Here is a 22,565-nt window from a genome sequence, read left to right on the forward strand (position 1 = left end):
CAAATAAACCAGTAGCCTTCCTCTACACAAAAGAGAAACAAGCCAAGAAGGAAATTAGGGAAATGACACCCTTCATAATAGTCCCAAGTAATATAAAATACCTCGTTGTGACTTTAACCAAGCAAGTGAAAGATCTGTATGATAAGAACTTCAAGCCTCTGAAGAAAGAAATTGAAGAATACCTCAGAAGATGGAAAGATCTCCCATGCTCATGGATTGGCAGGATTAATATAGTAAAAATGGCCATTTTACCAAAAGCGATCTACAGATTTGTCGCGCGCCCAATGTCCCGCCAGTAAGAACGACGCGCAGCAACAGGATTCTTCTGCGAACAAGCCTTTACTGTGTTACAGCTCTTCTTAGTGTTACAGCTCTCTTAGTGTTACAGCTCTCTTGAACAGGGACCCCGAGCAGCAAAATCGCTCGGCTTATATAGACAACAGTATGCTAATTATCTCTCAGGGATTGGTGGGGCTTGGATCACCCCACTACTTGTCCTCCAGGGATTGGCGGAGAATGAATCACCTCATTAGCATATTAACGGTCAACTAACACCTGGTGCATAAACCGCACATGTGCAGTACCGCTGTTCACCACTAGAGGGAGCCCTAGCAAGGGGACAAGCCTGCACATGCGCAGTAAGTCGTTTATATCCAGACAAGGCTGGATGTCGGCGCCATCTTTGTTTCGCCGCGCCGCTCTCTACATCTCCCCCTTTTTTGTTTAATAAAATGACTGGTCTAGATCTGGGTGTCACGTCAATCTTGTCATTGCTCCTGTCTTAGGTCGTTCTCATCCAAACTCGGCCTTACCCGTCATAGAGTTACCCTATCGCCACCGGGCCCCGTGTCTTAGGTTGGTCCGAGTTCGAGGAAAGTTGCCCGTCCCTGGATACAATGACTCCACATGACTGTGACAAAAATGATCTAGGGCGAACTCTTGATCTTTCAAAGAGGCCAGCCATATGTTGGGAGAAGCACCCTTTTTAATGGTGGTCATAGCCTGGTAAACAACCATTTTGTGTCTGGCATGTTCTCTTTTTAAACAGCCAATAAGCCAGAGACCTACTCCGCATCCCAGGAGGACAATAGCTCCCCGGGACAAACATGCCCGCCCACTCCTTGAAAAGGGAGAAAGCATTGGTAATCCATGAGGTAAAGTCTTCAACTGTGATGGGGTCCAGCCTAGTGCTGTTGAGGACAGCAATCTGCATCAGCAATTGTCTTGATAGTTGCTCTGCTTTCATGGACCAGTTTCCTTTCAGATAATTCGAGATTTCTTTGCTCTGTTGAAAATTCTGAGAAAAGTTAGCTCACAAAGGAATAATGCATAAACCTCTAAGGGAGGAAACACAAGACAGCTGTGTCATATGATACAGTGCTTCAATTTGTTCTTGAACTAAATCTATCCTTTGATTGGCTAATAGAAGGCCAGATGCCAAATGGGTATTAAATTCTTCTTGTATCTCTAGCACCACTGCAGTTCTTTCTACAATCTTATTGACAGTCTCAGCCGTCTGTATTTGATTGGTCATAGCGATTTCAGCTGTGGTAGCTGCGGCAGCAGACAGCACAATGGCTGAAATTATGGCCGACGTAATTCCAAAATCTCTTTTGGCTCTCAGCAAATTAAGAATAGGAAAGCTATCTGGGTTTGCCTCCACTGGGATTGGCACAAAGGAGGGAATCTTAACCATCACTGTGGTGTCATTGGTGCCATCCCAGCATTCAGCTAAATAGCAGACTACATCAGAGCTATTACAATTTAAAGCACCACTGCTTACATTAGTGCTTATCAGAAAAAAGGTGATCTAGCACATACTGAAGTACTAGTGGCAGTATTATTTACCAAGAGGTTATTATATTGAATATTGATCAACCTGGTATCATTTTTTCTGGTAGCTGAAACATTATACAGCACGAAGTTCTCACCCATCAACCTAGCAAAGGGGGTCAGGGATGTATATGCCCCTTGCTCATTGGACAGCATCCATTGGAACCAAGGCCAGAGATTATGCTTGCCAGTCTTATTCTCAAAACAGTAGAATTGCTATGAACTGGCATGGGTACTGGCCAGGATCTGACAATAGCCCACAGAGTGAGCGAATTAACCTGTATTACCATTCCCAGTAGTAATAGTAGGGTTCGTAGTCTCATCTTCAGGAAGAGCAGAAGACAATCTTTGAGTCAAACGCTCAGGTACCCAAATTGGATTTTCTTGATTCTGCGGAAAAACACAAATCGCTCCCCTAGATCTCGAAATCATGGGATCTGGGCCACGCCATTCATCAGTTAAGACATCCTTCCACTTTACTTCTACATTAGTTATAGGTGTAGTAGCAGCATGGCGATCCATGGCAGAACGGCCATGCGCATCCAGAATTAAGAAATTTAGAGTAAAAAGGAAGTTGTTCTTTTGGTGTTCAGCTGCTGGCAATTCCCCCTTTTTGTTTTTGTATAAGCTCTTTTAAGGTACGATGTACTCTTTCCACAATTCCTTGACCTTGGGGATTGTATGGCAATCTTGTAGTATGTTTGACCTGCATTGTCTGGCAAAATGCCTGAAAGGACTTTGCAGTGTAGGCAGGCCTGTTGTCTGTCTTGAGACTATCAGGCTTTCCCCAGGCTGCCCATGCCTTTAAGCAATGGCTAATGGCATTACGAGCCTTTTCACCAGTCATCAGAGTAGCGTGTATAATACCAGAACAGGTATCAACAGAAACATGAGCATATTTTAAATTTCCAAATTGAGATATGTGTGTGACATCCATCTGCCAAAGTTTTAGCTGGATCAGACCACGAGGGTTAATACCCACATGAGGAGGGTGGTGAAATTGAACACAATTTTGGCAACTTAACACCACATCACGAGCTGCAGCTCTAGAGATTTTTAAATTTTTGTTGAAGAGTAAAAGCAGGTACATGAAACTTTTGATGAAATCCTCTAGCGAGATCAACCGGAGTGGCATGAAAAATAAACTCTCTACGAGTACTAGCATCCACCAGGGTGTTATTACTGGTCATGGGACCAGGCAAATTAGTATGGGCTCGAATATGTTGTATAAAAATTTTATTTTTTCTGGCCCAAATCAAATTTTGTAATTCTAAAAGAATTTGACATACGGTACTACTTGACCGAATTGGCCCTGCAATTTCAAGTGAGTGCACAGCATTAACTACATAAGCAGAATCAGAAATTAAATTAAAATAATCATGAAATCTTTTGAAAACTTTCAATACAATTTTATATTCTGTAATTTAGGGGGTACCTGGACTGTATTGAATTAATACTGGTTCTTGAGAATCAACCATATAGGCACCTACACCTGTTTTGGAGCCATCTGTATAAATATCTAACAAAGGCTCTGGCAAAGGCTCTGAGGCAGTGATCTTAGGAAAGATCACTGGATGTTCAGTAAAAAAAAAAAAAATTGTAGCAAAGGATCCTTAGGATAATGATTGTCAAACTCTCCATCAAAACTACAGCGTAATATGGCCCAATCATCTATCAAGGCACACAATGTTTCTATTTGAGCTGTTGTATATGGTATAATAATTTTCTTGGGTAAAATACCAAAATGCTGAATACAAGATTTAACGCCTAACACAGCAAGCTGTGCAACAGCAGAAGTGTAATATTCAAGGGTCTTATTTGGAGAAGTATGGGGATAAATCCAAAGAAGTGGACCTTGTTGCCATAGCACTCCTGTAGGCTGACAAAAGGTTCTTAGTATACACAAAAGCAGATCTTCCTTTTCCTTGTACCTTCTTAGCATTGCCTTTTCTAATCTTCTACTTTCCTCCAATGTTACATTTTTTAAATCATATCCAATAACTTAAAAGCCAATAGTCCATAACCAAGGCATGTAGAGAATATTCATTCATTTAAAACCAATCAGAAAACAAAAATGAAGTGGCTACACATACCTTTAATATTTAAATCAATCACCATTTTTACTTTTTCTAGCTGTAGTTTTAAGAGAAACACCTTGTCACCTGTTGAGTCCAATAATCACAGTCAAAGACTTTTCTATCAGTTCCATTTCCTTAGAAGCTGTGAAGCTCCTTGTGTCTTTAGGATCGGCTAGTGTAAACATTTAGCCAGCCCCCTGGGGAGCTTGCCCAGCCGACTTAGGCTTCTAGCTACAGATGCAGGCTCCAAAAGCCAATTGAAACTTTTTATTTATTTGTTCCTTTCTTGAAAGGAGTTAAAGCTACATCAATGGGTGAATCAACCAGCATTTAAAATTTTAACCTTTTCTTTTAAACATGAAACACAAAACATTCAAGCAAGGAGAAGCAAAACCCAGACATAAATTGACATACATGGACAGCTTGGTGCACCAAGGACAGACAATAGACACAGAGGAAAAGAACTAGATGGTGTTCCACCAAAAGGACCCAAACATCCTACCTAAAGAACCCAGAACCAGAAATAAGCACTTCTCCAATAGGAGCCAGCAAGGAGGCAAGACGTCTCCCACCTCCTTCTGTTCCCAGGAGAGCTCCAAAAAGTTTAAGCTCATTTCCTTCTTTTGCCAAAGCATCTGTGGAGAGTTCGGGAGGAATGTTTTTCTCAACCCCATTCTCTCTCTTGTCCAGGGTGTAAACTGTCTCTAGTCAGGGTCCAAAGACTAGAAGCATCTATGAGAATCGACTTTGCTTCTCTAGATTTTAACATAACTCTAAAAGAACACATACACAAAAACATTTTACCATTATTACCTTGTCCACTACCACTACCCCAAATCTTTATCTTTGCACATGCTTTCAGTTTCTGTGATCCTACTGAATTCTGCTTACTGGGGCCTTTAAAATCTGTATCCACCACCTGAGTTCCCATTCGAGGGGTCAATACGAGTCTGGTGGTCGAACTGAGGTCGAGTCCTGCGCTTCCTTTTGTTGCTCTGCGGGAGGCCCGGGACCCGATGGTTCTACCTTTAGTTTCACTTTCTCTAAGCTGTCGGTGATGCTTTCTAGATTGTCTGACATTTCTAAGGCCAAGGCTTTTAAAGAATATATCTTATTTGTTTCCTGGTCCTGATTATCCTCTTTTTTTTTATCTCTGCCTTCTCTCTGTTCCTTTTATCTCCTTTTCTTTTCTTTTTTTCTTTGGAGACCTTTTCTCCCTCTGACATACTTTGTTGCTCTGCAAGGACCCTCTGACCTGTCCTAACGGCTCTAACGGCTTCCTCACATTGTTTATCCTCTAAGCAGGCAGGGACCATTTGCCAAAGAGGTTTTGGTCCGGGCTTAAGCTTGCCGTCTGTGGCTTCTCTATCCCACACAAAGAAAAAAAGAAACAAAATTACCAGCCTTGCCCACAAAGGATCCATAACTTTAGGTTTCTTCACAGTGGCTCTCCACCTAGGCCCATATCTTTCTTCCTCATATATGGCTGCCTCTTCCTCTAATTCCTTCTCCTCCGACTCTGACAACTCTTGCTCAGAGTCACTGCCAGCCAGTTCTAAGGCTTCTAATTCTTTTAATGGATACAAAGTATCCTCTCCGGATGACTTGTACTTCGTCCTCCGGGGCACTCTTATTTTTTCCTCCAGCGGCATTTCTTCTGCCTTTTGTATCTCTTTCACTTTTGTTTTAGTAACCTTTTTCTTTTTGCGAGCTCCTAATTTGAGCTCCTAATTTCTCACTCTGCTCCGTTTCTGCCTCTGCTCCGTTTCTGACATGCTCTCTTAAATCCAAAAAGGGGCATGCCTCTCGAAGCCTAATTTCTCACTCTGCTCCGTTTCTGACATGCTCTCTTCCAAAAAGGGGCATGCCTCTCGAAGCTTACCTTTTAATTTACCTTCTCGCAGTTCTGAATCCTCTTCAGCACACTGAAGGGTCCCCTGGCACCGGCGATGTTGGTTCCCGGGTCTCGGCACCACTTGTCGCGCGCCCAATGTCCCGCCAGTAAGAACGACGCGCAGCAACAGGATTCTTCTGCGAACAAGCCTTTACTGTGTTACAGCTCTTCTTAGTGTTACAGCTCTCTTGAACAGGGACCCCGAGCAGCAAAATCGCTCGGCTTATATAGACAACAGTATGCTAATTATCTCTCAGGGATTGGTGGGGCTTGGATCACCCCACTACTTGTCCTCCAGGGATTGACGGAGAATGAATCACCTCATTAGCATATTAACGGTCAACTAACACCTGGTGCATAAACCGCACATGTGCAGTACCGCTGTTCACCACTAGAGGGAGCCCTAGCAAGGGGACAAGCCTGCACATGCGCAGTAAGTCGTTTATATCCAGACAAGGCTGGATGTCGGCGCCATCTTTGTTTCGCCGCGCCGCTCTCTACACAGATTCAATGCAATCCCCATCAAAATACCAATCCAATTCTTCAAAGAGTTAGAACAATTTGCAAATTCATTGGGAATAATAAAAAACCCAGGATAGCTAAAACTATCCTCAACAATAAAAGGAGTTCCGGGGGGAATCACTATCCCTGAACTCAAGCAGTATTACAGAGCAATAGTGATAAAAACTGCATGGTATTGGTACAGAGACAGGCAGATAGACCAATGGAATAGAATTGAAGACCCAGAAATGAACCACACACCTATGGTCACTTGATTTTTGACAAAGGAGCCAAAACCATCCAATGGAAAAAAAGATAGCATTTTCAGCAAATGGTGCTGGTTCAACTGGAGAGCAACATGTAGAAGAATGCAGATCGATCCATGCTTATCACCCTGTACAAAGCTTAAGTCCAAGTGGATCAAGGACCTCCACATCAAACCAGACACACTCAAACTAATAGAAGAAAAACTAGGGAAGCATCTGGAACACATGGGCACTGGAGAAAATTTCCTGAACAAAACACCAATGGCTTATGCTCTAAGATCAAGAATCAACAAATGGGAACTCATAAAACTACAAAGCTTCTGTAAGGCAAAGGACACCGTGGTTAGGACAAAACGGCAACCAACAGATTGGGAAAAGATCTTTACCAATCCTACAACTGATAGAGGGCTTATATCCAAAATATACAAAGAACTCACAAAGCTAGACTGCAGGGAGACAAATAACCCTATTAAAAAATGGGGTTCAGAGCTAAACAAAGAATTCACAGCTGAGGAATGCCGAATGGCTGAGAAACACCTAAAGAAATGTTCATCATCTTTAGTCATAAGGGAAATGCAAATCAAAACAACCCTGAGATTTCACCTCACACCAGTGAGAATGGCTAAGATCAAAAACTCAGGTGACAGCAGATGCTGGCGACGATGCGGAGAAAGAGGAACACTCCTCCATTGTTGGTGGGATTGCAGACTGGTACAACCATTCTGGAAATCAGTCTGGAGATTCCTCAGAAAATTGGACATTGCACTACCTGAGGACCCAGCTATACCTCTTGGGCATATACCCAAAAGATGCTCCAACAAATAACAAAGACACGTGCTCCACTATGTTCATAGCAGCCTTATTTATATTATCCAGAAGCTGGAACAAACTCAAACCGGGAAAGGGAATAACAATCAAAATGTAAGTAAGAAATACCCAATTTAATAAAGATGGAGAAAAAAATGAAAGGAAAAAAAAAAGAAGTTCTCTGGTGCATTTCTCTCTACAAATGAAGACCATCGAGGCATTGCAGGGCCAGTGAGGACCAGAAAGTGTTGCAAGGTGCGTCCTTTCACTGCCTGTCAGGTTTTACTCACGCTCGTCCCTCTCAAGCATCTATCTGCTTCAGCAAAGCATCCTCCCATAGCGTCCAGACAAACATCGGGTGACGGAACTGAGTCTCCAAAGAAGCCAGAAATTTCCACTTCTCCAAGAGTCACAGATTTGTTCTTAACAGTCAGCCTTCCCACTGAAGCCATTTATCCATTCTATTGTTTGCATTTTGGAGGACGTAAGTTTAAAGTTCACTTCTCTTAAACTGAATAGTTTACCAAATTCTAAGAAGCAGGGAACCGAAAGAAAACAAATACCTCATCCACTCCACCACCGATAGGTTCACAATTCAGCAGGGTAAGCAGGTTTGTGAGTCATACGGTCATGTGAGGCATTCTGCATACATCCAGATATGAAGCAATTTCAGAGCACAGAGCTCAGAACAACTAACTGCCCCCGAGGCTCCCTCGGGGCACTTTGAGAATCTGAAACTGGTGTTAGAAGTGAGTTTGGAAGAGTAAACGTAGAAGAGAGCAAAGAGCGTGCCAGGGTAAAGGACAGCTTATGAGAGTCACAGAGTCATGAACCTTCCTGACGTGTGAAGAATGGTGAAGATTCAAGACAGGTGGAAACAGTATGTGTGGAAATATCACGAGAGAGGGTGCTTTCCTCAGTCCTCCCAGAGATCAGAAACTATGGACAATGCTTTCATAACACTTAAGCTTAAACTGGGGGGCATAGCTCAGGGATAGAACACTTAATTAGCATGACAGAAGACCTGAGATCTAACCTAGGTGCTTCTGAAATAAAAAATAAATACATAAATAAATACCCTATATTTAGTCTTAATCTATTAAGAATACAAAAAAATAGACATTTAAAAACTTGGGAAAGTGGGGCTGGGGATTTAGCTCAGTGGTAGAGCGCTTACCTAGGAAGCACAAGGCCCTGGGTTCGGTCCCCAGCTCCGAAAAAAAGAACCAAAAAAAAAAAAAAAAAAAAACCTTGGGAAAGTAAGACACTTATAATTTCACAATAAATAAAACATAAATAGAAACTATGGATGACTTCATTTTTATCTAGTTTTTTCTATGAAAACATGTTTTAACCTTATATAGTTCCTCCGTGTATATGATTGACATTTACTGTGTTCATTTAGAACTTCTTAAATGTCACTAAAATTCCTTCAAAAAAACACTCAAACAGCTGTATATAGCTTAATTTAAATATATGTTCTTCTGTTAGAAGCTTTAGTTATTTCTAGTTTTTTACAAAATCAATAATACTCAATAATGCTCAAAAATCATGGCTTCCTACTTGACTGTTTACATCAATCTATCTCTAGGTTTGGGATTTGGTCTTTATACCAATGATTTCCCCCTCCAAATTAAACTCATTAACATCTGGAATGTATAAGTCAGAATGACAGTGTACCCACCCGTAGGCTGATAAACAGAGGGGCTGACCCTAAACTACAATAACACAAGAGTAACCCTGAAACTGTTGAGGCCTGCTCCTCCTAACATAACTGTAGCCATTTTGTATCTAGATTCCATTTTTCTCACAAGGTAAAATTAAGTTTATAGTTATTTATTATTTTAACTGACTCTGAAAATGCTCCTAATAAGCCAAAATAATTATGGTTGAATCACTTGTACCCTGTTATCTCAATGTTCTGAAGCTCTCTGTGCACTGCCTGTCCTCCACCTGCCCTTACCTCACTCAGGTACAATCACCTTAAAGGTTGGCTGAGAACACTTTGTCTAGTTAGTCAACAGTGTCATACCACTCCACTGCTTGCCTTCAAACTTTTGAATCTGATTTTTAAAAAGCCTTCCCTGGGCACAAAATGGTGCCACAATTAGGTTTTTCCTTCTTTTGGACCTGGATGTCCAGTATTATGGTATGCGTTCAATAAACTATTCTTGCTTAACTGAGATTGGTATAGGGATGGTTTGTGTGGTAACTCCAAGACCCCAATACAAACATCCTGGGGTTCAGCAAATACCCAAATGGACAGCCTTTTCTTGGTACTTGACTACTGCACTGCCTAGGAAGGACTCTTCAGTTGCTTTTTATTATTCTCTTTACAAAGTTGCAACTGTTCACAGCTGAATAAAGAAAAAAGGGAGTGGCCCTGTGGTGGTAGTTACACGGCCCTGCTAAACTTGCCTGGGGACCAAATAATCTTCTGAAACAAGAGACTCCAAACTAAGGAAATTCCTATCCTGGAACTTCAGGACTGGGTCTTTTCAGAAGACCCACAATGGCATGGCTAGATTAAAGGGTTCCCCCACCCCAGATGTTTTGGTTTAGGGGGATGGGGCTTCGAGACAGGGTTTCTCTTTGCATCCCTGGCTGTCCTAGAACTCCCTTTGTAGTCAAGGCTAGTCTTGAGGTCAGAGATCTGCCTGCTCTGCCTCCCTAGTTCTGGGATTAAAGGCCATACGCCACCACACGCAGCTCTGCTCCAGATTTTTACCTCCTGCGTGTCCTTGCCTAAAACTGTACCGCTGAGACTGAGAAGTCATGTCCAGTTGATTTTCTTTCCTTCCTCCTATCCTGCCTCCCATTTCCAGGATACAGTTTTGCTTCCCCGGTCCTACTTTGGTGCATAGCAAGAACTACACGGTGCTAAAGGAAAGGAAAAAATTAGATTCTAGATGCAAAAATCCCCTCATCCTGTATGGTGCAAAAAACTGTGTGGACTGGAGGCGGCTCAGAGGCTTAGAGCACTGGCTGCTCTTCTAGAGGATCTGGGTTCAGTTCCCAGCACTCACAACAAGGTGACTCCAATGTCATGAGATCACATGAACTCAGGTTAGTTAAAATACATAAGTGTATCTTAAAAATTAAAATCACAATTCATCTAGGAAAGGAAGGCTTCATACCTTTACTATCAATTATTTCTTAAATTTCAGAGAAAAGATGATTGTCCCAAGCCGGTATGAATATTATTACTTGAATTGACAAATGTGAAATCCTGAGAAGAGATTTTTATTTTATTAACAATGAAGAACAGCTTTGCTGATAAGAATATCACAAATGTTTTTCATAAATTAATTAAATCTGCAGCAGCTGGGTGTTACTGAAAATATATTTAATCATATTTAGTAAACAAATCTTATCAAATGTGTTCAAAATTAACACATTTAGTATTGGAATCCCTCCCGAGTATACAACTATACACAAGGTGTTTCTAAGTAACAAGATAGCAGCTACAATTAGCGATCATTTGGTAAGTCTTCAAAAAGCTTTGTCTGTTGAGGTCTAACCTCTGCCTTTGAATAGCTGTAGCCATTTTGTTCCATGCCTGCCAGTTATTTCATAGTGTTCTTGTAACATGTCTGCCAGTCATTGACATGATAAGTGACTTGACTCAGAGCAAGGACATGCTGACCGCACACCCTGTTTTGTTCTGTATGTTCCGAATGTTCTGTATGAGGTTTGCTATTCTTAAGAAATTCCACAAAGCTTTACATAGGACCTGCCAAGTTAAAGGTCAATATGAACTGTTATGTCTAAAATATCTTGAGTCAGAGATGACCACTGAGAAGCACTTCCTGCACCTGCGTATGAGGTTTTATGGTTTGTTTGTTTTTTTTTTTCTTTATAAGCCTGCCCTGAGAAAAGTTTGCCATACCTCGGATAATCATGAGCTACATCCCTGATCTGATCAGTCTTAGGGTATGCATTCAACAAACCCTCCCTGTCTGACCGAGATCAGCGGTGTTCATGTGGTTTGTGGAGCAACTCCTAGACCACAGCACAGTCTAGTTCTAAACCTGAGACTCTGAATGGCAATTCTGAGAACAAGTCCTTTATGTAATGGGCGGTCTCCAAGTCTTTGCCATCAGCAGAACTAAAGGATGGCTGTCAGCAGTAGAGCATTAAAGACCATTTTCAATGACGGATCTGTGAGTTTCCCATCATGCACCCCAATCCCACTCATCTCCCTGTCCCCTCATATCTGCCCTCTGCCCTTGTAACCTCCCCACCAATGAAATAAACAAAACAAAGTACAGGAAACATCTCACACACTGTCCCACAGTATACCTCTCTGTCCACACATCTTCATTGGAGAATGTTCACTGCAATGAGTCATTGGTCTTGTTCCAGGCCTCTAGTTTCTGTCACAACATCAATATTGGATTCACACCAAGACTCCTCCCAGACATCCTGTTGTTGCCGTGTGTCATGGAGACCCTGCAGCTTTGGATCAGCAGGACCAGTTCACATGCCCCAACAGTTCGCAGATGACACAGAATTTTGGGTTGGGCCAACTTTAAAGCCCTGGATCTGGGCCTGGCCGGTAGCTGAGCTGGTCAACCAGTTGGCTCTGTCACATCCATACCACCAGGGAGAGAGCTCTCCAACACTGCTCCAGCTAGCTTACCCAGTGCTGCCATCTGCAGGAGGCAGGGTCAGCTGACATGTCCTCAGAGCCTGGCTCTGCTGCACCCACATCTCCAGAGCCAGCTCCTCTGACGAAGTGCAGGGCCTGCTTTTCCCAGTGCTACAACCAGTGAGGGGCAAAGATAGTTCTCCCACTCTCATGACCTTGGTGCCACCGGAGGTGGCAACGAGGGGAGAGCATCGCCTCCCTGCCTGTACCATCTTGTGACAGAGGAATGGCCAGGTCGACTCTCCCACCCTCACGCCCTAGGAGCAAACTCTACCTGGGCAAGGTGCAGGGCTCTCCTAAGTGCAGCTTTCCAAAGCACCAAAGCCAGTGAGGGATAGGGACAGTTCTGCACAGCCTTTGGACATCTACGTAGTCCCGGGCTGCTGCCAGGTCGGGAACATTCCCATGATCTCTAGTTGTAATATTAGCCAGGCATGTTAACACCAACTGCTGCAGCTGCATGACCGTGGGCCCAGACATGGCCCTTGGTAGCAGTTCTGGCTGAACTTCACCCTGGCCCTGGGTGGAAAGGCTGGGGACTCACGATGGGCTATTCCTCTCCACCCTTTCATCTCCAGTTCTGTCTCTCCTCATAACGCTCAAACTATTCCACTTCTCCTCTCTCCACCACATACTTGCACATTATAGTGGCTCTGGTGCCGGCAGCCATGTGGCTGACAGACCTCTGGGTGACCTCTTCGTGCTTATCACTGATGTAAGATCTGTTTCTGAGCCTTAGAGTCCATTATCATCATAGTGACATATGTGGCACTGGAACAGTCGCTGAGTTACGTCCTCATGCCCAGGCAGCAGGCCAAGAGTGAGCGCTTGAGTCTTTTTTAATGGGTGTCTTAGTTCTGGTTTTATTGCTGTGAGCAGACACCATGACCAGTGTGAGTTTTTTAAAGGACAGCATTTAATGGGGGCTGGCCTACAGGTTCAGAGATTCAGTCCATTATCATCAAGGCGGGAACATGGCAGCATCCAGGCAGGCACAGTGCAGGAGGAGCTGAGAGCTCTACATCTTCATCTGAAGGAAGCCAGGAACAGACTGAGCAATCCCAGGCAGCTAGGAGGAGGGTCTCCAAGCCCACCCCCACAGTGACACACTTCCTCCAACAAGGCCACACCTTCTAATAGTGCCACTCCTTGGGCCAAGCATATGCAAACCATCATAATGGGTGATCTTGTATCGTCTCATTACTCTAAAATGTGGATTCCACTTAATGTATTTAAAAGCCCAATAAAGGGGTACTGGAAAATAACCAGTCAACCCTAAAACTCGGATCATCCCAGAAAGAGTGTTGGAGCAGGGAGTGCCCATAGACCTACTACTAATCTGCCAGGAGTGAGAAAAACCTGGAATAGAAAAATCTACACAGCACAAAGAGACACAGCACACACCACTCACTACTCTGTAGCAGGACATTTGATCACATTGTGAACCCCAAGATTGTATACTGGAAAAACCTGTCTCCAGGCTCTTGTGGCATGGCTCAGCCCTAGCACACACCTTTAAACCCAAGAGGTTTCTGTTTATTGTAAACAAAACTGAATACAGTCGACCACGGGTCAAGAGGCGGAGCAAGCAACCAGTTGACAGGGAGTGAACATAGGGGAAAAACTGTGAGAGGAAGTCAGAAAGACAGAGACGCACAGGAAGTAGAAAGGAGGGACATTCAGTTGGAAGGGTTTTTAAGACAGTATGAAGGAGAAAGGGGTTTTTCCTTCTGGCACATTGGTTGAGGAGAAACATCAGCTAAGTGATTGATTCCTCCGCCTATCTGAACTAAGTTTCCACCTTAGCATCTGGCTCCTTGGTTTTTTTTTTTTTTTTCGGAGCTGGGGACTGAACCCAGGGCCTTGCACTCGATAGGCAAGCACTCTACCACTGAGCTAAATCCCCAACCCCGGCTCCTTGGTTTTCATTTGGTAACATCTAATGATTGGGATTTTGTTTTTAAAAATGACACCACTTCATGGCGTTCTCTTCTGTTTCAAGACCAGCCACTTTGGCCAGCTTCTCTCCATTTCGCTCCTTTTCTCCTTCTGTTGAAGTGTTCAATAGGATCGATGAGATAACCATGCCTATGCCCTGACCCTCTACCAGATCCGCAGCCCCCCGTACGTCAAATATAGATTCCAATATGCTCGCACATGTGGGTGTTGTAGCTCAGGTTTGCCAGTCCAGCACCTGTGGGAAGTCTTTCCTGGGGCTCATACAGTGGACGTATCTGTAGTGGTAATGTAGTTGACCCACTCTGAGCTCCCGGTGTGGAGGGCGCGCACTGCACCCTCCCATAGGGCTCTCTGGGTTCACGAATCACACATACATACACACACACACACACACACACACACACACACACACACACACACACACACACACAAACACCAGTTAATTCTGATATGCCTTGGCTAGCTCAACGGTTGGGCACTTCTAATCCTCCCCATGACTAGCATAGATTTCCCTCCAGTGCTCCTGGTTTAACACCTTCCATATGTTTTCTTTGCTGCCCTGTTACCTTCTGGGCAGCTCACCCCATAGGGTCACTTTCCCCTTCCACCTACGTTTTAAATGACTTTTCTTCTGTAGCTCCTAAATCTGATCCCTCTGCCTCTGAGTCATGGTCATCCCTCCCTTTTTTTCTTGCCTATCTGTCCCAAGCCCCGGAATCCTATAAGTCCCGCCTCTGCCTCTCCCAGCCATTGGCTGCTGCCATCTTTATTTACCAATCAGAACCAACTCGGGGTCCCTCAGTGTCCATGCAGACACTCATGTAAGCAGTTTTGATGTAAATAACCTCTCACCCATACTCCAGTAGGTAAATCAAATAAACTCACTGGCTCGGATCGAAAGTTACAATCCAATCATAAGATGGAATGCTAGCGGGCAACTTTTATCCAGTAGTTGTTGTTTTAATTTAATTTAATTTAATTTAACTAAATCAGCATAATCCCTAACTACACCCTAAATCTTTGTCCTCGTACCAACAGATAAGTATGGTCCTCACCCCTCATCAAGGAAACTTCTCTTTACCTCAGAAAACCATCACCGATTTTTCAGAGTTCAGGCTGAGGCAGCGACAGCTGAGGGCAAGCCCTTGACTCTGGGCTGCAGCCACAGCATCCAAAGGAGCCAAGTTGGGCAATATCTGCTGAACCAGCTTGGTTAAGTCATTCCCAGGGCCTGAAGGGGCTTGTCAACAGGACTAGGAATTCCAATCCAGAAACAAGTAATGTGTTTCCCACCCTGGACAACCATTGAAATCGTGTCTTCCAGGACCTAAGAGCCGATCTAGAGACGGCAAGGTCCTGTGAGACAGGGTTGAGAATCTTAGCCAGCAGACACTTGCAGTGGACATTGAACAAGGGTATCCTCCCTTCCCCTCAGAGCCTAGGGTTTCTGTCTGCCTCCCAGTTTCCTCAGACAGCATGCTGGGCAATGCACTTTGACCAGCCAGGTGGAGCAGAATATCTCTTCCTACCTGAAATGGTTCTAGTTTGCAATGGTTCTGATGCAAAACTCCAGTAAAGTCGCTATGGTCTAAAGCCTTTGAGGCCCAAGGTAAGAACAGAGCTGTCATTCAATAAATATCAGTCAGGAGATGGTGAAGTCCTCCTGAAGGTGACAGTCAGTCTTTTAAACAGGGCTGACACACTCCAGTACCCAGGGATTCCAAGGTCAATCAAGAACAGACTCCAGAGATCAACCTTTGTTTTCAGTGGGCTGAGCAGACACAGAAGATATTGGTGTTCGGGGTATTCTGAGACCCAAAGACAAGTAGCCACGTTGTTTATGTAAAATGAGGGGGTTGTGGTGAGGGTGTAGCTCCCTTGTAGAGCCTTGGCCAAGCAAGCTCCAGTCCCTGGGTAATTCCCCACAACAAAACAACGAAAACCAAGGGTATCTGCAAAGCGGAGCCCACTATGTGTTTACACATTATCTCCTCCGGCATCCTGGCAAGGGGGAAGGATGGACCATTTGTTGAAACAGGGAGGGTGTGTGGGGAGGGGGGTTACATCTGGCCCTAATTAACTCCTCAGACAATCCTTATTTATATGTTACAGAGTCACTGAGGAAGACATAGAACAAAGTCAATCACAGTCCCTTTAGGTTCCCACCCCCAGTTTCATAAATGACTTATCAGAACTGCTGTGCCTGCTCCAAACTGGAACAAAGTGCTTGCTAATTAAACTTTGGTCAGGATTTTTCTCTTAACCGTCCTTGATTTTAACCCATCCAAAGCCTAGTTAGCCTATGACCTGTTTTTTCTCCCCCCCCCTCCCCCCCGGAGCCTGGGACCGAACCCAGGGCCTTGCGCTTCCTAGGTAAGCGCTCTACCACTGAGCTAAATCCCCAGCCCCTAAATTAACATTTCCTATGACCTCTTTTTAACAGACTCTTGAAAACAGCCTGGCTTCCAGGTAGCATAGGAACAGCCAAGGAAGCCAACTGTGTGCCTCAATGTGGACTGATTAATAAGTCATGATGTAAATAACCTCTCGCCCATACTCCGGTAGGTAAAAATAAATAAACTTGCTGGCTCGGAGCGAAAGTTACAATCCAGTCGTAAGATGGAATGCTAGCGGGCAACTTTTATTCAGTTATTGTTTTAATTTTAAGATAAAGCCTGTAGCCCAGGACAGTCTGAAACTTGAGACCATCCCAACTGAGTCTCCAGACATTCTAAACGTTATAAATGTGCACCACCGAGGCAGCCTGCAAGTTTAAGAACGAATGATCCCAGCACTGTAGAGGATGAGGCAGGAGGATTGCTTCAAGTATGAGGCCAGCATGGGCTATAGAGAAAGACCTTGTGGTGGAGGTTGTGGGGCTAAACCAACGACTGCAAAAATTAAATGATGTAGGGCCAGGGGCTTGACTCCATGGCAGACTATCTATCTGTCTAGTATCTTCAAGGCCCCCAGTACCGCAAAGGGAAACAAAGCGAAGCAGATTTATACAAGCAAGGAAGAGTAAGGCATAGTTCCGCTGGCAGCATGCCTGCCTAGCATGCATAGCTCTGGGTTTGATCTCCAGGGCTGCATAAACTAGGACAGTGCTTCCCACAGCTCAGTTGGTCGGGATCAATTAGAAATGTACATCAGGGGTTGGGAAAATGACTCTGTTCTCGAGCGGCTTGAGCAGCAAGCATAAAGTCCTGCCTTTGGACTGTAAGCACAACAATTAAGAATCAGAAGTGTCGGGGTTGGGGATTTAGCTCAGTGGTAGAGCGCTTGCCTAGGAAGTGCAAGGCCCTGGGTTCGGTCCCCAGCTCCGGAAAAAAAAGAAAAGAAAAAAAAAAAAAATCAGAAGTGTGCCTGCCATCCCAGAGACGGGAGAATCCCTGGGGACTTGCTGGCAGCCCAGTCTAGCTGAGCGAGTAACTCTAGGTTCAGTGAGAGATTCTGTCTCGAACCATAAGGTGGAGAAGAGAGGACGACACTCGGTATTGACCTCGGCTTCCACATGCATGTGCACACAGATGGGCATGCACACACAGAGAGAAAGAAACGTGCATCGGAATCAGCCAGGGAACTTTTTAAAAATTAGCATGTCAGGGCCGGGCCTCTGTAGTTTGAAATGGTTCTAATGCAAACAGAACTCTGGTTAAGTCATTATGGTCTAAAGCCTTTGAGGCCCAGGGTAAGAACAGAGTTTGTCATTCAATAAATATCAGTCATGGGGTTGGGGATTTAGCTCAGTGGTAGAGCGCTTGCCTGGCAAACGCAAGGCCCTGGGTTCGGTCCCCAGCTCCGAAAAAAAGAAAAAGAAAAAAATAAATAAATATCAGTCATTGCTAAAAGTCCAACTTTGCTCCTAGTCTAATAATTTACTTCACAATCTTTGTAAGCCACATCCCCACCTTGGTACCTTTCTATGTACAACAAAAGACTTAAGTAACTAGCTGAAGCAAACCACTGAACTGAGAACGGGACCCCCATTGAAGGAATCAGAGAAAGGACTGGAAGAGCTTATAGGGGCTTGAGACCCCATATGAACAACAATGCCAACCAGCCAGAGCTTCCAAGGACTAAGCCACTACCCAAAGACTATACATGGCCTGACCCTGGGCTCCAACCTCATAGGTAGCAATGAATAGCCTAGTAAGAGCACCAGTGGAAGGGGAAGCCCTTGGTCCTACTAAGACTGAACCCCCAGTGAATGTGATTGTTGGGGGAAGGGCGGTAATGGGGGAAGGATGGGGAGGGGAACAGCCATATAGAAGGGGAGGGGGAGGGGTTAGGGGGATGTTGGCCCAGAAACCGGGAAAGGGAATAACAATCGAAATGTAAATAAGAAATACTCAAGTTAATAAAGATAAAAAAAAAGTAACTGAGAATCTATCAGTTATGACATCACTGATTCTGTGACCTGTATGTAGCCTTTTATTTACACAAACTAAGCTCCCTCTTTCCCTTTTTTCTTAACTCACAAAATTGGACTTCATCCTGAAATTTTTCTCCAAGAAGAGGAAGAGCTATGAAGAGTGGCCAGGGCTGGTGACACATGGGTTTTGGATCATGCTCCCTACTTAATGTACCTCTTTCTGCAGCAACTGAGCCCGTATGTTTCACCCCCAGGAGCCAGGAGCCTTTAGGAATTTGAGGCATTGGGACATGTGGCTGAGTTGGGGTCTGGCTGCTAGGGACACTGGAAGACTGGAGATCTGGCCATGGCCCTGCTGCCTGGTGGAAGCCTCATTGTCCCTGAAGATCTCCTTGAGCCTATCCCAGAACTGAATGTCTCAAGCTGCAGCCATTGCAGAGGTCTGGATCACCACCCTTCAGATGTTACTTCTTGTAGGTGAGAAAGCCTGATGCTCACTTTACTCAGCATGGCCTTATTCCCGGGTGAGCCAACCTCTCGGAACCCCAGAAGTTCTCTAGGATACCCAGAAACCATGGTGTGTTACCTTACCCTACCTACCCTACCCTGTTGTATCACTAACAATTTCAGGACATCAAACATGCTATGTGGCTTGCTATGGGGGCTGAGAACCAAGGCTAGCAGATAGGATGTCTGTGCACATTTTAACACAAGACCCAGGAGCAAGCTGCTCCTCAAATCATGCAGACCTCTCTTTGGGGCCCAGAGTAATAGAAGAGGAAGACTAGGAGTGTGTCTCCATGGTAGAACATTTCCCAGCATGCTCAGGGGCCCCCGACTTTGATCCTCAATGACGGAAAGGAAAAAAAGGATTTCTTGGGTGTTATTTCATATTTTGAATAGAGGTAATGGATGTGACTACATTTTTTTAACTAAAGCCTGTTTTCAACTTGATCAGAGACAATAAGGGAAACACACACACACACACACACACACAGAGAGAGAGAGAGAGAGAGAGAGAGGCAGAGATGAAGAACTGTCAATGTGTCCCTTCAAAATGGATGTACATAGGCTATTTCTATAGTTGGACAGAAGACAAAGTTTCCACAGTGTCCCTTCGAAATGCAAGCTTTGGCATTTGGTCCAAGGGCCAGCTGATGTACATAGGCTATTTCTATAGTTGGACAGAAGAGAAAGTTTCCACAGTTTCTATGTTTTCCATCATAGGCCAAGTTCAGGCTCGAGGCTCTGTGCTGCTCCACAGAGGATCGAGTGGAGTGGGCACAGCTGTCATCCAGCTGGCTTGGAGTGCTGGCACTATTCCTCCGGTTCAAGCTGGCTTGCAGCATAGACTTCAAAAGGCAGGGAAGCTTGTGGCTGCAGCTGGACTCAGTTACAGGGGAGGTTTTTCTGAAGGAACTCTAAGATTCACTGAAGGCAAGGCACTCCTGCAGCTCAGCAGCCACCCCAAGATGATGCAGCATAGACTCATCTAGAGATGGTCAAAGGCAGGCTGGAGTGGGAATCTGGGAAGCAGGTATGTGTGTTTGCTGGTGTGCGCGTGTACGTTCTAACACCAAATCTGGATATTTTTGAAGACAGGGTTTCCTGTCTCCATGCTGGCTTCATTAGCAGAGAGTCACCTTGAACTTCTAGGTCTCTCGCCTCTCATCTCCTGAGGGCTGGGGTTACAGATATACACCACCTTGCCCGGATTCTGTAATTCTGGGGATCAAAGCTGTCTTAATTAGGGTTTTACTGCTGTGAACAGACACCATGACCAAGGCAACTCTTATAAGGGCAACATTTAACTGGGCCTGGTTTACAAGTTCAGAGGTTCAGTCCGTTATCATCAAAGGAACATGGCAGCATCCAGGCAGGCATGGTGAAGGAGGAGCTGAGAGTTCAACATCATCTGAAGACTGCTAGTTGACTTCCAGGCAGCTAGGATGAGGGTCGTAAAGACCACACCCACAGTGACTTACCTATTCCAACAAGGCCACACCTCCTAAAAGTGCCACTCCCTGGGCCCAGCATCTACAAACCATCACAAAAGCCAAGGCTTCATGCACGGTAGGCAGACACTCTACTAACTGAGCTACCTCGTAGCTTGAATCTTTTTCTTTCCCATTCATCTTTTTCTATTTCCCTTGTGAGTAGAAAAGGAGAGATAAGAACAAAGCTAGCAAACTGTGATCCTGATACCCCAGTAGATACCCCAGCAGACCTGTAGTGTCATATGCTACTCTGTGAGTTGTTTTTTTTTTTTCAACCCTTCTCCACCCTTTTCAACCCACTAACACAAGATGGGAGAGAAACAGGGATAGAGAGGAAAGAGGGCAACACTACCCTTAAACTACTTTCTGCTGGTTAGGGCCATTGAGTTCCTTGGGATAATCTTGATCCTCCCAGTCAGGATACCTAGCTTCCTCTTGTTTCTTCTTCAACCAACAACTCACCTGCCTCTCAGGGGCCCTTGGATTTATATATAGCTTTGGAGAGTACCCAGAATTCCAAACATCAATCTCAGAAACTGCCTGGAACTGACAAAATCACACCCCTGCTGGAGCACAAGGCAAATCATAGCTGCTGAGGACAATCTAACCCATATCCCAGACCTAGGATTAAAATGAAAACATAGTCTCATAATTTTTGTGCTTTTCAAAGAAACCAAAATCAGTCTGCTCTGTAGCCTGGAGCAGGACTTCCTCTTTTCTACTCTCACTCGTGCCTGGATGCCAGTGGGTTTATTTGGGGGGCGGGCTTCCTGTAGTTGTTCCCTCCTGCTGTGATGAAGTAAGGAATAGTGAGAGATGCATGAGGTAACACATGCTATCATACAATTCCTCTAACTACAGTATTTCTACAGCCAGCGTGTTTAGGTCAAACTGCTCTTGCCACCTGCACTTGTATTGATTTATTTTGAGGCAAGTTTTACTAGGTAGCCCAGGCTAGCCTCAACCTCCTGCCTCAACCTCCAAGTACTGGGATTACGGGTACACACTGTCAGACCTAAATTTGATTTAACTAGTACCAATTTTTGTTTCCAACATTACTACCAATCTCTCTCCTTTGGAAGATGCTGGAGTTGATCCTATTGGGAGAATGTCAACTGCCTGGTTCTTGAGGGTCGCCACGTTCTCTGTGGTTTAATAGAAGCTGTTGATAAGTTTTAATGTGCCCTGTTTTTAAAACTATTTTGAAACGAGGAAGTCCCATCACTAGTTTGCTGCGATCTAGGGATAAGGTGAGTGCTGAGTGAAAGAAAGTATGAGTGACACCCAAAAAAACTGCCTTTGTACATACCCAGTCATAGCTCACTTTAGGGAGCCTATGAAGAAATCTGCCACCTTGTGTATCGATGGGTAACTGTACACAGAGAATTAATTCTCCCAACCCTCCCATGTATTCCTATATTTATTTATATAGCTTTCTATCAGGATTAACAGTATAAAGTCTTAATATAGGTCCAAGGCTTTGTTTTCAGGGTAGACCTCTTCTCAGTGTATTAAGAAAGCCTATTAGGTAAGTAAGTTTGAACCTTCAACAGATTTATGTTCCTAAAATCTTCTGTAGCATTACAGAAAGAGCCAACTTTGGAAATATATTCCGTCAGTTTCTCACCTAATGGGTAAGATAAGGCTTCATCATTCCTCTTGTATTAAGCTATGTAAATCTATCAGTTACACCAGTACTTTACTGCAGTCTTCCATCCCGGTACAGAATTAGGTTGCACATTGGAAGCACTCTCTTTCATGACGGTAAGTGGAAGGGTGTGCTGTTTCTGATACTCAGAGAACATTGAGACTGGCAGGATGGGGAATTCAGGTTGATATTCTTTTCCTTAGTACAAACAAACACTGGTGGAAACTTTCACCGAGCAGATTCTGCCCTTCTCTACGGACAGCCCCCAACGTCTGCTGCCGGTTCTGGAAGAGTCTACCCAGCAACTGATATTCATGTGGCTAATATGTGGACGCTAACAGGAACGTGGGTAAAATCGTCTTGGAGCTGCCCCAAGGAGGACCTCAGAGCAAACTTGGGAGTGGGCTCTCTTCCCAAGTCCGCTCCTGTAAAGCTGGTCTAAGGAAATAAAAAGGTGTATGTGAAGGGCGGTGTGCTCTGTCTGCGTGGACAAGAGTCGCGGGAACCGGGTGAGGGAGTTCGACCGTCAGGTGAAGCGCGACCCGAGACCCTGGCC

The 22,565-nt window shown here is 44.5% G+C and overlaps 1 long non-coding RNA gene and 1 pseudogene across 1 annotated transcript; one reads left to right on the forward strand and one right to left on the reverse strand.

Annotated features, from left to right (window-relative positions):
* Nucleotides 1–5,560: 5,560 nt before the first annotated feature.
* Nucleotides 5,561–7,984, reverse strand: LOC148005131 (uncharacterized). The gene is made up of 2 exons (XR_015622889.1): nucleotides 7,943–7,984; nucleotides 5,561–5,942 (listed from the first exon to the last, which is right to left on the reverse strand). It is a non-coding gene; the product is annotated as an uncharacterized LOC148005131 (long non-coding RNA).
* Nucleotides 15,034–22,459, forward strand: Tp53i3 (tumor protein p53 inducible protein 3; annotated as a pseudogene).

The sequence above is a fragment of the Rattus norvegicus genome, chromosome 6 (assembly GCF_021556685.1).
Source record: "Rattus norvegicus strain SHRSP/BbbUtx chromosome 6, alternate assembly SHRSP_T2T, whole genome shotgun sequence".
Taxonomy (NCBI): domain Eukaryota; kingdom Metazoa; phylum Chordata; class Mammalia; order Rodentia; family Muridae; genus Rattus; species Rattus norvegicus.